Source organism: Ambystoma mexicanum, chromosome 9 (genome assembly GCF_040938575.1).
Source record: "Ambystoma mexicanum isolate Mex_15411 chromosome 9, UKY_AmexF1_1, whole genome shotgun sequence".
Lineage (NCBI taxonomy): Eukaryota > Metazoa > Chordata > Amphibia > Caudata > Ambystomatidae > Ambystoma > Ambystoma mexicanum.
In genome coordinates this window covers 891804937-891819009 of record NC_090931.1, presented here as the reverse complement: position 1 = coordinate 891819009, position 14073 = coordinate 891804937, and the positions used below count along the sequence as shown (strand labels likewise).

At 49.6% G+C, this 14073-nt stretch overlaps 1 protein-coding gene across 6 annotated transcripts in view; it reads left to right on the top strand.

Moving 5' to 3' along the window:
- HDAC4 (histone deacetylase 4) overlaps window positions 1-14073 on the top strand; it is a 2586716-nt gene that overhangs the window by 2542688 nt on the left and 29955 nt on the right. The window lies entirely within an intron of this gene.

Below are 14073 nucleotides of genomic sequence, written 5' to 3'. Positions count from 1 at the left end.
GCACAGCCTTCCACTCCTGTAAGTCCATCCTTCCACCCTAAGCAGACAGACAAACACAAATCTACTGGGACATCAACATCCAGCAAGGGTACCCTTGATAAGTCCTCTAAGTTGCCTACTAAGGTCATACCCTGTTCCAAAGAATGGTCCAGTGAAGACATAGACAGGGTCATGTCAAGGATGTCTTCCTTAGCTGATTTTTATGAAAAAAAACCAGAACATTTCCTTTCGTATGACCCTCAAGGGGCCACACCCTCAGGCTCCTCTGATCCTATCCCCCTAAGTAAAAAGGCCCGGTTCGAAAGACCTGAACCCTTCGAGGTGCAGCCTTACTCTACTCCATACTCTACTCCACACCCCAGATACCAAGGACAGCCTTTCCCTGAAGGGGACCAGGAGTTTAGAATTATGGAGGAACAAACCGGGACTGAATACTATGCGGATGATGAGGACCTGGAGGAGGTAGAAGATGAGCAGGAAATTTACAGAGTAGATTCCCCGGTAGAGAGCGAAGCCCCAGTTACCGACTCGCCAGTTGATAACCAGCCCCTCCTTAATGAAGTTCTCGCTCGCGCAGCAGAACATTTTCACATCGACACCCACGGTGTACAGGAGGAAAGGGACTTCGCAGAAGAGTTGGTGGGAGAGAGGAAGCCGGTCGCTCAGACCATCCCTATCCTTAAATCCATCCAACGTAGAATAGATCCATCCCTGGTGAATCCTAACCTCACCAGAGCCGTCAACCCAGAGTCGAAAAACTTTTTCGGGTAGCCCAGTCTGACCCTCTTTATATAAGAGGACATCTTAAACCAGACTCCCTAGTGGTTACCAACACTCGGAAGAGGGCTGGGACACCCTTATCGTCGTCAGAAGCTCCTCCCGACAAGGAGAGCAAAAAACTGTACGGGTTTGGCAGGAAGGTAGCCTCAACGTCCGCCTACCAAGCAAGGATTGCAAACTCCACCACCCTGTTGGCAAGTTACAACTGCCATCAATGGGAAGAGGTTGCGGCGCTCATAGCCTCTGCTCCTGAACCGTTAAAGGGCCAGTTGGCTCGGATCTCGGCAGAAGGGAGAGCCATGACTGGTTGCATATTAAAAGCAACTTTCGACGCCGCGGACAACGCAGGAAGATTGATAGCAGAAGGTACTGTTATCAAGAGACATGCGTGGTTACGGCAGTCGGGGTTCAAAACAGAAACCCAGGCTTCATTAATAGACAAGCCGGTGGAACCCGATCTATTGTTTGGGAAAGCGGTCGAAGACGCACTTAAGAATGCCAAGGACGAATACGAGACTCTCAAATCCCTTGGCCAGCTTACCAACAAACCCCCTAACCAGAGGGGGAACAGTAATTTTCGTCGCCCACGCGGCCAAAATTCACAAAGAGGCAACTATGCCCAAGGACAGGGTACACAATGGAACAACAACCAGAAGTCTACCCAAAGTTACGGCAGGGGTAACAAGAGAGGTCGTGGAAGAGGCAGAGGCAGCCCCAACAAGGGAGGTGGCACGCCTCCACCAAAGCAGTGACGCTCAGTTCAGGGTCCCTTCTCACGCAACCCCACTAGGGGGACGCATTTCCAACTTCACCCAGGCTTGGGAAGGGATCACCTCAGACAGATGGGTGCTGTCAACAGTGTAAACAGGATATTGTATAGAATTACTGCAGCGTCCCCGGAACCACCCTCCACGACAAAGAATACACTCCTTAGAACATCAGAAGATCCTTCTCGAGGAGATCGCCATTCTGCTAGAAAAGGACGCGATAGAACTCGTCCCAGGACACCAGGTAAACAAGGGTATCTATTCAACTTACTTCCTTGTGCCAAAGAAAGATTTGACAATGCGCCCAGTATTGGATTTACGGCCTGCCAACAAGTATGTCAAGCCCCAAAAATTCCGTATGACCACGCTACACGAGGTAATCCCCCTCCTAAAAAAGGGGGATTACATGGCAACCTTGGATATGAAAGATGCTTATTTTCATATTTCCATGCTCCCAGCGCACAGAAAATACTTGCGCTTCAAGGTGGACAGTCGCCACTACCAATTCAAGGTACTGCCCTTCGGGATAGCTTCAGCACCAAGGGTATTCACCAAGGTACTGGCGGTGGCAGCTGCACACCTACGCAGGGAGGCAATCCCAGTGTACCCTTATCTGGACGACTGGCTCATAACGGGGGAAACCCCAGGAATTTGCAGGTCAAACATTCAGAGGACTATCGACCTCCTCCACGAATTAGGCTTCTCTATCAACGAGAAGAAGTCAAGTCTGGTGCCAAGCACCTCAAAACAGTTCCTAGGAGCAATCCTAGATACTCAGAAAGGGTTGACCTTCCCTTCGGAAGAGAGAATTCGGAATATACTACTGCAAATTCCACATTATCAGTCAGGTCAACAAATAACGGTACGCAAAGCAATGCGGTTACTGGGCATGATGGCGTCATGCATTTACCTGGTCCCCCACGCGCGTCTGCGCATGCGTCCCATGCAGGAATGGTTGGCGAAACAGTGGTCTCAGGCAAGTGGTCAGTGGGACGATCTAGTGGTCATTTCGCCAACACTCGTACAGAGCTTACACTGGTGGACAAGAGAGAATCTCGCAAGGGGAAAACCCTTTTACGATCCAGAAGTACAGGCAGTGGTGACTACAGATGCATGCCTGACTGGGTGGGGAGCTCACCATCTCCACCACACAGCTCAGGGTCTCTGGTCTCACTCAGTAGCCAAGAACCACATCAACCTGCTAGAGCTTCTGGCAGTATTCCGAGCGCTTCGGGCGTTCGAGCCCCATCTGCTAAACTTGTTGGTGCAGATCCGGACGGACAGCACAACAGCCATGTTCTATCTGAACAAACAAGGAGGGGCTCGTTCGCCAAATCTGTCCAAGCTTGTCCAGAAAATCTGGATATGGGCACTCAGACGGAACATCTTCCTGTCATCACAACATGTTCCAGGGGAGCTCAATTCCCTAGCGGATGCCCTAAGCAGAGACTCCCTCCCAGAAGAACACGAATGGGTCCTTCACAGAGATATCGTAGAAGATCTCTTCTCTCAGTGGGGTTTCCCCACTATAGACCTATTCGCCACAAGCGAAAACAAACAATGCCCAGGATTTGCATCCAGGTTCCCCCAGCCAGACTCCCAAGGGAACGCCCTGTGGATGAACTGGTCAGGGATGTTTGCGTACGCTTTTCCACCAACTCCTCTCATCAGGAAGGTGGTGTACAAGATGAACAAGGAATCGATGACGCTCATCCTAGTTGCTCCCATGTGGGCGAGACAACCATGGTTTCCACACCTACGCAGGATGGCGGTGTGCGAGCCCATCAAACTCCCAGCCTGGTACAACCTACTGTCCCAGCAACAAGGTCAAACAGTGCACCAGGAACCCAACTCAATGAACCTGGCAGCATGGCTCCTGAGGTCATAGAGTTTGGCCATCTCAATTTACCACAGAGGTGTATGGACATCCTAAAAGAATCCAGGAAACCAAACACAAGGCACTGTTACTTTGACAAGTGGAAGAGATTTGTTATTTGGTGCCAGAATAAACAAATCAACCCAGTTGATTGCACTCCTTCCAACGTTGTAACATACATGCTCCACCTGCTGGACGCAGGTTTGGTTTTTAACTCTCTGAAAGTGCACCTGGCAGCCCTCTCGGCTTACACCACATCCCATAACAAAGTATCGTGGTGGAAAGTACCAGTAGTTAAAGCCTTCATGGAAGGAGTAAAGAGACTTCACCCTCCTATTTCGAACCCACCGCCAGGATGGGACCTCAATGTGGTGCTAGCTAAGCTCATGGGCCCCCCTTTCGAACCCATGCATAAAAGTAGTCTCAAACACCTGACTTATAAAACGGCCTTCTTAGTAGCCATTACCTCTATAAGAAGGGTCAGTGAAATTCAGGCTCTGTCAGTGCAGGATCCTTTCTTTACTATCCACAAAGACAAACTGGGTTTACGCACACACCCTAGGTTCTCACCTAAATTTATATCTAAGTTCCATGTAAACCAGTCCATCGAGCTTCCGGCTTTCTTCCAGAACCCGCAAAGCTCAGCTGAGGTGAAACTACACACCCTTGATGTGCGTAGGGCGGTCCTCTACTATGTAAATAAAACCAGACCGCTAAGGAAAACAGATCAACTGTTTGTCTCCGTAGCTACAGGCAGAGAAGGGGATCGCGTCTCTAAAGGCGCGATCTCGAAGTGGATTATCAACTGTATACAGCTGTGTTACTCTCTTTCTGAAAAAACTCTGCCTTTTACGCCAAGGGTCCATTATACTAGAGGCATTGGGGCCACTCTGGCTTTCATTGCAAATGTTCCCCTCGACACCATTTGCAAAGCAGCTACTTGGAGCTCTATTCACACTTTTACTCAGCATTACTGCATTGACACTCATTCCAAGACAGATACACAAGTGGGACAAGCGGTTCTAAGACACCTGTTTGCTCATGACCCTTCTCACATCCCACCTCCTTCTTCTGGTACTGCTCGCTAATCTATGCACAGCATGTGATCTAAGCAGATTCCACAAGCCTCAGAAGGGATACATTACTCACCGTAATCGTATTTCTGATGCTTGTATCTGCTTAGATTCACATGCGACCCACCCTTCCTCCCCTCCGAGAGAAGGCGCATGATTGCTTGTAGTCTTACCTTTCTGTCTATCTGCTTGGATTATCTGTACTCACGCTACTCCTCATGCTTCCTCATGTCAGAAAAAATACAATCTGAGGATCCTAGACGCGTGAGGGATCTTGGGTACAGTGGACGTCACACTAGGGATAGTATTACTGGCACGCCTGTGTCGACGCCCATTTTCGAGTTTCGAAAAACAAACTGTAATACTCCGCAGCTTCCACTAGATGTCGGCCTATGCACAGCATGTGAATTACGGTGAGTAATGTATCCCATATATACTGACCCCAATGTCATGTCCGGCATGGGGCACATAGAGGCGTCAGACAGAATCATGGTGCGCCCCCTGGAAGCAGAAACCTTTCCGGTGAACAGTTGTGTTGGGATAGGGATATCATAGATGAGGAACATTCATCAAAAAGAACATTACCTAGAGGTAAGTAAGTTGTTCTTCTGTCTACTTCTTCTAAGCTGTCTCCCATCCTTTGTGCAACCAATACATCCTGTACTTGCATATACTCCTTCCAACCATACACTATGAAAGACGTTGCACCTTTTAACTGTATCTCTCGCCACTTTTCAACATCTCTTTAAAAGCTGGTATCTTCCCTTCTTTCCATTCATAATCCCAAAAAAGCCCTCTGCTGATCCTCAACAACCTTGCCAATAAAGAATGTCTCAGTTATGCTCACTGCCTAGACCGCTAACTTCTCCAGCATGGGGTCTGGCATGGATTCACATGCTCATGAATATTCCCCGTTGTCAGGCTGGGAATCCTCAGTAAAAGAAAAAAACAGTTTCACTTTTAGTTTAAAACTGTATTTCTCGTCTAAACCAATCACCGTCCTCCGGGTCATACTGCCCCCATCCAATGACAGTCCTCTCTCTAAGCTCCAACCCTGGGGCCATCTTCCGATTTTTTTACTGCATGCTTCAGTGTTGGGTGTCCTCAAGTTGCTCTCGAAGCCATTTTCGTGTTTTTTCAGATTTTTATCCAAAATAGTTACAATTTTGACCGATTTCTGCTTAAATATCTTCAACGAAGGACAGAGGCTGGCAGCAGGGATACGCTACCAGCGAAGGTCTTCATCCACCGTCGGATCATCATCGAAGTTTCGAGAAGGCCCTGCCTTGGGCCTACTTCGTGCCTTTTGAACCATGAGTGAGGAGAAAAAGGAAAGCCGAAGCCTCTTCGTACTCTGTACGAAGGGTGGATTAAGGAACGTATTTGTGGAAGATCGGCATCACAAATGCTTGTATTGCCTGCATCCGGACCACAATGAGGAGGGATGCAAGGTGTGCTGTGGTTTCTTGAAGAAAACCAAAAAAGACTGCTACAGCAGACTGTCGGCATGGCTCAAGTCTCGAACAAGGCCACTGACTCAGCCGCAGCACAGGGTCAAGCCTCATCTAGGACCGGCCAGTCCGAAGATCAAACAGCCTATGAGAAGAGATTGAGATCCTTTGAGGATGCCCTGCTTGCAGGGTTCCAAGAGAAGGCCAAGCTCTGCGATGATGTTGCAGGACAGAGTCCTGCAGCAGTCGATCACCATCACAAGCAACCGCTGCGGTGAGCCTAACCTTGAAAGGGTCCTCTTCAAAGAGAAGCTCCCCAAACCAGGCAAAACTGTGTGTCTGCGGATACGCCGGCAAGGGACATGTCCTGGGAGGACTCCTTGAAGCTGGCAAAGACCTCAGAGCATGCCAGGTCAACTGAGTCGACGACAACACCGTCGACAAAAGCAGCGATGAGCTCATAGTGGTCAAAGTCAACGGCGACCGCTGCGATAGCACTGAAGGAGAGTAGGTGAGCGAAGGAGGTGGCAGCCACTCCACAGGTGTCCTTGACCCTGAGGCGAGATACAGCTGCGGAAGCACTGACGAAGGCGACAGCCACCCAGGGGTTGGGGATGGCCCCGGCAACCGCATGGACCCAGCAGCCTCCAGAGAAGGAGAGAGAGGCGGTCCCTTGGGTGGAGCTTCCCCGGTTTGTGGATCAGGGGGCTGTGTGAGAAACCAAAAGGTGTCTCACCCGCTAGTCTTCAGGGACTTGTCACCCAGGTGGCCAGGACACGGTCCTGGCTTTTGGATGCAGTTTCTGGGGGTGGACCAGTGCTGGAGGATCACCTCAGCGAGGGGTCTTTGGATAGTGGGGGTGTGGTAGCCGAAGGTGAGACGTGGTATTGCATCCTTTTTTGTACATCCAACCCCTCATATTTTTTAGGCTCCGATGTCCCAACCCCTCCGCCCCCTTTCTGCACAATCACTAGGCCGAGGAAGAGGGTGACTGAGAGTAACAAACGTACTCTTATGCATCATACTGGACATGTCCCGTTAATCAGGTCAGGCAAAGTCAGGCACTTGACTTCAAGTGCATACCCCTGATTCCAATTAGCTCTCCTCACAGGGAAAAATGGCAGAACCTAGAGACACACTCTGAGCAAAGTGGAACATGAGAACCAGCAGAACTTCCCGGGCAAAGGCAAATATACTGGAGCAGAGCGACGGACCAAGAGACGAGAGCAGCGGGTCGAAAACCCCAAGAGTTCCCTGCAGGAGGGCTTTGCCTCCACAAAGCTGCAAAAGACATGTGGAGAAGGCCAGATCCCAATATCGAAGACTGCATTGTTTTTCAGAAACGCCAGCAACCCTCCCGGGTGAACGGCAGAGTTGGGGAGGCGAAGCCAAGCCTGTGGTACTAACCTTGACTCGTGAATTGGAAATCGAAAAAGCAAGAAAGAACCACACACAGCCAGTGAATTGGCAAGCGTTACCGGGGAGACCGGTGTGTGCTAAGAAAGGTTGAGGTTTGCAACAATATATCGCAAGTGAAGGCTGCACGCGTGTGGATGAGACACAGGGAAAAGCAGACCTGTGAATGAACTTTAAGATAAAGACAGCTGTGGAATCGGCGATACTGAGTAACAGAGTGGTTTGGCGAAAAGGAGTAGCTCACTGGAAAGTCTCTGTGACAGGTGCATTGTTTGAGGTGATGAAAGTGATTGAACTGTAAAAGCGAAAGTGAACAAAGTCAACCCAGAGAGAAGGGGAGAGGGAAAGATGAACATTGAATTCTGAGTCGAAGTGGTCCTGCGATGGTCTGTAAAGGAAGCCCATACATTAGAAAGTCTTTCGACATCAGAAAAGTGGTCTGAGCCCGACTGAGGGAGGCCCGAAGAGTAGAAAGCTTGGGTAAGGGAGCCCCGGTAAGTGTTTTTCGATAAATAATTTGCGGTAAAAAACCCTGCGAAAAACATCCTGCGATGAAATGACATGGAACCAATCCAACATGGGAGCAAGCATCGACCATCAAATGAAAAATAAGGCAGTCCTAGTGGCGTTGTGTCAAATAAAAGGGCCTATACTAAAAAAATAATAATAATATTGCGAAGTCCTTACAACTAATTACAGAAAAGAGTATGGGATAGTTTCAATAAAGAAAGAAGTGTTCTCAAATCATAAGTCAGGATGTGATTGCCAGGGGTCTCCCTTAAAAATGTTTTCAGCATGGGACAAGGTGGAACCTTGGAGCACAGCACACTCTCGAGCTTTCTCAGCACAAGCTGACAGTTCCATTGCAGCTATTCGGTTCTTCGATGGTAAAGTCTCTTGCCCTCGATTACCTGATGTATTCCAAAACAAACAAACAAAAAGTTATTTTACACAGTTCACGTTGGGTAATAGCTTCACCCCTGGGTCCTCCTCTTCCGGGCGCCGACCCCTCACGTATCGTATTCAACCAATCAATTGAACAGTTCCTTTCTCAATGAACTTTGGGTGATGACTTTTCACCGCTGGATCTCCCTCGACCGGGCTCTGACCCACTTAACAAGGGGGACAATTCACTTCCCTTGGTCTTCCAATACCTCGTACTTTCACGTGTCTTAATGTCTTTTTAAGCAGTACTTTCGGCTTCGTCCCTGATTGTCGGCTTCCCTCTGCCGGGTTCACTCTCGCCAATTTTTACAACACACTGTTCATGCGCTCATTTCACCAAGCAGGATTAGTTTCCCTTAGCTTCACAATCAACTGTAGGTCAATAACTTTCAACAGTACAGAGGATTTAACAAGAACCCTATATAACCACTTTGACCTCTTTTCGTCTCTTCCCAAGGGCTTCTGGTTCTGGTAGTTTCTACCATCGGGTAATTGCCCAGAGTTTTCTGCTTGAGCACCTATGTGGTGCCGGCCTCCTCTGTCGCTGCTTTTCCACCTCTTTCCTCAATCGTATCCTTAAGCCTTTCAAAGTTCAAATTAGCCGTTGGCTACTATTCATTCAACACATTCCGGTTTCTTATTGATTCTCCCCTCGACTGTGATGAACTGCTTGCCTTTCTTTATCCTTGGAGTCAAGGTGGGTGCCACGAGACCAGCGTCCTTCCCCGGCTGGTTATCAGTGGAGGAGGGTCTTGCATACCCTAGACATCTGCTGCAACACCCGCTGGCTACTGTTCGTGGTCTTATGTTTCCATCTGCAGAGGTTTTACGGGCCTTGATTGGAAAGGGCAAGGTCACTTCTCTCCTTGTCACCCTCTCGGCATTCGCCTGTTACGCTCACCTGGTATCCACGGGGACGCCACCCAGCCCTGGTTGGATGATTTGCACTCTGGAACCCTCTCCCGGTCCCTTGGTAAGGCCTCTGGTTAAAGATGGGTCAGCAATATAGGAGAGCTGGATTCAATACCAGATTGGCTTTATGTTTTCCCACCTCCCTTGGCCTCTACCCCTTCCTCCCCCTTGGGCCTTCTCCTCACCTTAATGTTGTAAAAGGTGGATTCTCCGTCCTGCTCCTCGTGGCAGCAACCAAGTTACTTCACTGGTGCAAGCCCCCCTGTGGGAATCCAGGCTTGCTGCGACTACGTAGGTTTGCTGCTTTACAGTCTTTATATGCAGTTCTTATGTTCCTCTTAGTTCGAATAATAATGTCTTGCTTCTTTCCTTTTAGGTATGGAAAGGTATTTTAGTGTTGTCATGCAGTTTGAAGATGAGCATGGGCCGGTAGGCGAAAGCGCGGTGTGCGCGATGCTGTCCGGTGAGTAATGCGCAATGCACGGCGCTGTTTCGCCTTTTATATATTTCTAACCTGTGTCTTTTCTCTCCTTGCAGGTTGCGATGTTCCTCGCAGAGCGCCGTAATGTGCGAGCAATGATACTGACCAGGAGATGACTACCCAGGTAAGAATTGTGTGGCTTTTTTCATTCATGAGGAAACGTGAGTAAACTCTTACTAATGCTGTCTTTCTTTCTCCTCTTTCCAGGTTTTGGTATTCCAGGATGCATGCGGTGCCGGATGATGGAGTTTGTACCTTCAAGTGAGTGGAACTGAAGTCAGCGATGGATTGAAGACAGGATACTGTTCCAGGTGAGTTTCGTAGTGTTCTTTCTCCCTCTGCAGGTCCTTGGTTTCAGGGAAGCTGGCATCAAAGAACTGGACACGGTGAGCGTTACACTGCCCACAGCAGAATAACGCAAAGCATGTTCTGCTGTTTGGGTGTGGTTTAAATAGTCTCAGGTAAAGTAGTCCAGGTAAAATAGTCCCAGGCCTGCTACACCCAAAGTAGTCCAGCTAAAGTAGTCCCAGGCCTGCCACACCCAAAGGACTAGACCGCATAGCTCAGTTCCTTGTAATTGAGCTATGTGTGTGCCTCCATGTTGGCTGAACCCCGCCCTCCCCCCAAGTTAAATAGTCCCAAGTAAATAGTCCCATTCAAATGTTGGTCTTCATGATGGTTATGAGCCTGGCGCCAAAGGCGCCAGGACTGACTCCAAGAGAGTCTTGGATGAGGTTTTAAGACCTTTGACTTGGCCCTAACTGGAAGGCTGACTTGCCAGTGAGGGGCAGGAGGGGCAAGGGTCATGACATCGCAGTCTTTCACCTATTCTTGAACTGCTGTGCTGAATTAGCTCTCACGTTGTGTGGTCTGCCTTGCTCGTCTTGTGCTCCACCTTTTATCCCTGTGGGGAAGGGAAAGGGCCGTCAGGTATGTGTGATTCTGGTCAATTGCCTGACTTTGCCTGGCCCTTGTATTGGGACATGTCAGGTAAACAGCTCTGGTGTTAGTCTGTTGTCTTCTGTGTTGTGTGAAAGTGTTTGTGTCGGAAAAGGGCAGGCAGTGTTTTGGAATATCCTAGGTGGTAGTATGGAGAAAAGGTGTTGAAAGAAGGGGGATACTGCGTCTCGCCTATCGGTGTCCCACTCCCCAAGGACCCCCCCAGCCAGGTGATCCTGCCTCACTGGTCCACCTCGAGGAACTGGATCCAATAGCGATGGCCTGTCCTGGCCACCTGCATGACAGATTCCAGGGGACTAGCTAGGGAGACACCTTCAGGTTTCTCACACCAGACAGAGTGGGGCCAGTGTGAACTTATTGTTTCGTTATTTGGGGAAGACTGGAACCAAGCCTTTAACGTGGAAGGCCAGGCGGCCCTCGATCCACGTTCCAAACGGTTTCAGTGTTAAAGTCCAACCCAGAGTGTGTCATCCTGCCTATAGAGACTGCATTATTGCATGCCGTCTAAACGTGGGTAGGAGAACTAATTCAGCGACATTTATTCTTTGTTGATCATGATTTTCCTTTTAATTACATACCTCCTTTACACACATTTTTTGTACAAGAGATAGGGCAGGGATTAGGTTTTGTTAGCATAGGCCATTTTGATTTGACAGACACGACTAAGACTGTTTTCTTTATTATTTGTTGGTCGAGATGACTCCCATCCTAGTGATAGGGCAACTTAGAATTTTCCAAACCCCACAAAGTTAATAAAGGTTTTACAAATTGTATCCTTTGTGTCAGTGTCATACTTGTGATACCATGCCTCCCTTACAGCTGTCCCAGACAGATCGGAGCAGGTCTACTCTAGTACCGATGAGGACAATGATCTGCAGAACGATTGCTACACGGATCACAAGGGTACACCTGCCCGCAAGAGGAGGCGCGCCAGCCCAGACGCGATTCCGCTGGCTCCGTTCAACCCTAGACAGGGATGTGTTGCTGGATATTCTAACGACGCTGCACACACTGGTAACCGAATTCCAGCAGAGTATGCCTCCAGTACCTACGCCTTCACGGGATACGCAGGAGGCCCCGAGGCCAGGCGCGCCCCCATGAAAAAAGAAGGCCAAAGGGAGAGCTGGTCATAGCCATCATCTGACTCCGACTCCACCACCACCTCGTAGCGAAAAAAGACCCCACCCAGAGCCCTGGACCCACATACGCATACGGACACGGGCACAAACACAGCCATGTGCACCGACGAGGACAACGACTTCATCGCGGTCGACGTGGAGACGCTGCACGCGTACAAGCCCCATAGTGCCTCCTCACCCGACAAAGTTCGATCCTTTCATTCCGTCATATCGAGGGCCTCCAAGCTGTTTTGGTTAACCCCCGAGGAGACCAAAAAAGAAGGCTTCCTATACCAATGGTGCAAGTTGAGAAGACAGACGATCATGTCTGTTCCTTTCCAGGACGACATCTAGGAGGAGGGCCAGGCGCTGATGGAAAAACCTGAGTACGGCCCTGACCAAGTGGGACAGGCTGGAGAAGAAGTCCGGGGTCCTGGATTCAGCCTCCAGGCGCTTAAGGTCTCAGCCCTTGCCCAACTCAGTGGTCTCGGCGATAGCTAGGAGTCACTCAGCGAACCAGTTGTCGGGAGACATGGTGCCTCCGGACCAGGAGGGGAAGAAGCTGGATGCAATGGACAAGAGAATAATTTACACGGCAGTCTTTACAATCAAGACATCTAACGCCGTAGTCATCTTGTCCCGTGGCAACCAGGAACTTTGCAGCAGCGACAGCCGTCGTCCTTTTGTTCTTCCAGAGGTAAACCAGGAAGATCCTCTAAGGAATATAACACGCCGTACCGAAAGCCTCCATGCTCTCAAGGAAGCGGAGGACAGCGGTGGGGCCGGCCACAGGGCAGGTCTCCAACCCACAGGCAGGCCTGCACCGGCCATGGCCTTGGCCCCCACCTAGGCACCCTGGTGGGAGGCCGGGTGGCGAATTTTGTCGGCACGTGGGAAAAGATCACCATGGATAGATGGGTGCTGGACACTCTCGAACAGGGGCACACCTTGGAGTTCCAACGCAGGTGTCCTCGTATACCCCTGATTCAGCGACAGCAACACAGACCACAGCTTCTACAGAAAGGGGCAATATAACCCGTATCCTAGATACTTTCTGGATCGAAAGAGAACAGGATGGTAGAGGCCGATCCTAGATCTTCGTTGTCTCAAGTACTTGAAGTCCCAGAATTTCCGGATGGTCACGTTGCAACACGTGCTCGGCCAGTTGGGGCAAGGGGATTTTCTGAAGTTGTTGTATCGGGAGGATGCATACTTCCAATCCTCATTCACAAGAAACACAGCAGATTCCTACGGTTTGTAGTTCAAGGTCAGCATTACCAGTTCAGGGCTCTGCCTTTCGGCCTGAAATCGTCCCTAGGGCAGTGGTCGAAGTGAGCGGGAGCGGACGGGAGCAGTGCTCCTCTACTTTTTTAAAATACATTTTACAGCTCCTATGCTTTTATTTTAAAAAGAAACCGTTCCGGAACGGTTTCGTTTTAAAATAGAAGTGTAGGAACAAGTTGAAACTTGCACTTTCAATGCACTGCACTGAACGTTCAATTAAACAGCAGGTGCATGTGCTTGTTAGTGTGTATTGTGTGTGGGAGGGGACGTGGTGATGGGGTTTGTGGGGAGTGGGTGCAGACCGGTAGGGAACATAGTTCCACTTCTTCTTTTTGTACACTTCGATCACTGCCCGAGGGTGTTTACGAAGTGCCTGGCCCCGATGGCGGCACATCTGCGTCTACAGGGCATCCACGTATACCCCTACCTGGATGACTGGCTGGGGCATTCCCGGTCAGGCACCATGGCGGGAGAACACACATCGAAGACCGTACATCTGCTGACGGAGTTGTGGTTCTCCATAAACTGTCCAAAGTCTTCCTTTTTTTTTTTTTTAACAATTTTTATTATTTTTTAAACAAACAACACACCAAACATTACAACCTTTTTTGGACGTTCATAATCAATATCGACACATCATATTATATAATATTTTTCTCTGTCCTCCCCCCTCCCTGCCCACAAACTCGAGTCGTCTCATCCGTGCCCTCTGCGTGAGCATTTGTAGGAAGCTCAGTGCTTGTCGACTCATCAGAGTCTTCCGTTTCGTGATTGGCCTGGTGTGGATTTGTCATTGAGGTCACCAGTTGCCGCCAGGCTAACAGGGGAGCCACTTCCTCCTCTCCCCCCCTGGTAACAGCTTCAAACCATACCACAGTTTCTGCTTCTGCCCATCTCAAGAGGTCCGCCCACCATGTCTGCGCTCTGGGCCGCTTTGCAACACATTGCAATTCTACGCTTGGCCAAGATGTAGGCCAGGTCCTTCATCTTACTGATATGCTTTGAATTAC